Below are 2,673 nucleotides of genomic sequence, written 5' to 3' on the forward strand. Positions count from 1 at the left end.
CCAACAACAACAACAACCGTTAATGACAACAATAAAGTTGGTAAGTTAGTTATTAATAATTTTAATGATGAACATGTCAAAAATAATAGTGAGTCTAAATTCAATAAGGGAGTAGTGGTTAATGATCCTCCTACTATTAGAAGAGTGCTAGATTTTGATCTCAATGAGTTGCCTCATGCGGAGGAAGATAAATAATAGTTGTGAAATGTTCAACATAATCTCTTGTCTTTGTTTTCGTCATCGTTATTATGATGATTATTATTATTATTATTGGTCTATCTTTTTAATTTTAAATTTCTTGCATATACATATACACGATGTGTTAAAACTTATGCTACCAAGTAATGTGGTAAACATACGATTAATTATATGCTGAATAATAACAATATTAGTATATTACCGTAGCAGCAATGAAATTTAGAAGAAAATAATAATGTTCACGTCTCAGAAAATGGTCAATTATATCAAGTCAAAATTTTTAGCCAATGTTTAGGTGGCAAAGCAAAACCATACAAAAATAGTTTAATGAAAAGGTCTTAAATTTAATTAACTTATGAAAAATGTTGTGATCCTCTTCGTATAAGTCATGTCGCATGAGTCACCAGAAGTCCAGAAAAGCTTATGCAGAAGACAACAAAAAAAAATAATATCCAACCCGACTCAACTATATTGGGTATTGTACCCGACTTTAATTGATTTCGATATCGAATCTCAGTGTCTCAACCAAAATCGAGCTCCCAAAAGCGTGATCTTGAGGTCACATAGAGACAACTCAATCATTGCTCCAAACCTATATTCAAACAAATGCTTAAAATCCGGAAGAACTGTTAAAATTCCTCGGTTCCCATTCTATAATTATTCTGAACTATCTATGCCATGCTTGTTAAATATTAACCATAATTCACTTATAGAGGGAGTAAGACATTTATTTATCAGATCTCATTATGAATTTGATCTCACTATCTTGTTCTGTGTCCAAACAAGGATTTGCAAATTTTTTTTTTTTCAAGTCCAATCAGAATCGTATCTTATAAAGTAACGAATCAGCATGTTAAAATCAAATTGCACAAGGAAGTAAGAGTTGGAACAATCTATTAATGGTGATTCTACATTATGTGATAAAATGACAAAACATTCAGTAGTTCTAACTTACAGACAATACACCTATGCTATCACATTATCTATTATCTCTATCCCTAATATCATTAGCCAAAAGAAGGGAGAAAAAGCTAAGACTTGTTTTCTTGGGATTTATCATCGTCCCTGTTCATGAAATGGAATCCCATAATATACCTATATTCTCCGGTACCAAGGCAACGGGAGCAGTAACCAAGACCGCTTCCGCCACAAGTTCTACACCATTTTGGCCATTCGCCTTTCGGGAGCATTTCCAAATGAACCTGGTTTGTCCTTCCTTTCCCACGACACTGGTGGCAATCGACTCGTCCACTCCCCTCAGACTACACAATGCGGATCCGGCTTCTTTCTTCTCTTCTTCTTAACATTTGACTCCGTTCTCACAACCCAAGATGGCTTAGTGAGTGAGATGTGACTATGTGGCGACAACTTGGGGGAACAAGGAGGAGGTAGGCCATTGAAAATCCCACTCTCGAATTGAACCATTGTCAATAAACTTAGGGTCCCAATAGCCATTTATCTAAGCAAGCAAAATATTTCCAGTATCTACTCCACCATGACCCTTGATATCTGAAACAAACGAGCTTCTTACTCACTTTAACATTTTCTCAAACATCTGGTGGGCATGATTGTGACTGTTCCTAACAGTGTGTATATTGAAACAACATTGCATCCCTTTAACTGATGGTTCTCCATTTATTCTATTGTACTATACACTCATCTAACTTATACATCCTCTGTGATCACGTTGATTAAAAAAATGAAATATTTGAGGATTAAATCATAAAATTTGCCCTAAACAATAAAAGTCGAAACATTATTGAGCAATATCATAGTACTTAATATTTTCTACTGGCAACAAATGATTATTGAAGTAAGGAAGATATGCAATTAACTCCAGAATCCATGACACAAAGTATTGAGGTTCGAACAAAATTCACAAAGCAATTTTAAGTTTTCAAAACAAAGTAGAGTAATTTAGAGAAAATGAATCAAAAGGGTATGTGAAAGTTTACCAGGTGAAAAAAAGGGAGAGAGAGAGAGGGGGAGGGAGGGAGGGAGAGAGAAATATTTAATATATGTCTATCTAAAAATCTTATGTCTTAATTATTTGTGTACATGACTTTGGTCAATAAAGCTGTAGTTCAAATCATAACTCTAACTAAATATTTTAAATCGAGTCTCGTTAGAAAGTTAATGAGGTATTTATATAATGTGTACTAGCAGCTCAACAGGCACGATCAGCTGTATTTTTATTATTTTTAAGAAATTAATTTTATTTTGTATTGATATATTATTTATTTTTTAAATTTATTAAATAAATATTTTTTATTTTAATATTGACGTGATCTTATTTATATCATATTTTTTAAAATTAAAATTACTATAAAAAATATTTTAAATATTAAATTATAAAAGCACACAATAAAGAAGTAATATTAAATTATCATAATTTAAAGTTCTAGGTAATATATGAGGTGAAATATTTGATAAAATAGAAGTAGATTTTTATTCTCAATCATGCTAAAATATACA

At 31.8% G+C, this 2,673-nt stretch overlaps 1 long non-coding RNA gene across 1 annotated transcript; it reads right to left on the reverse strand.

The window, feature by feature from the left end:
* LOC110269902 lies at nucleotides 1,044-2,232 on the reverse strand. Its single transcript, XR_002358744.1, has 2 exons — nucleotides 2,154-2,232; nucleotides 1,044-1,707 (listed from the first exon to the last, which is right to left on the reverse strand). It is a non-coding gene; the product is annotated as an uncharacterized LOC110269902 (long non-coding RNA).

The sequence above is a fragment of the Arachis ipaensis genome, chromosome B03 (genome assembly GCF_000816755.2).
Source record: "Arachis ipaensis cultivar K30076 chromosome B03, Araip1.1, whole genome shotgun sequence".
Lineage (NCBI taxonomy): Eukaryota > Viridiplantae > Streptophyta > Magnoliopsida > Fabales > Fabaceae > Arachis > Arachis ipaensis.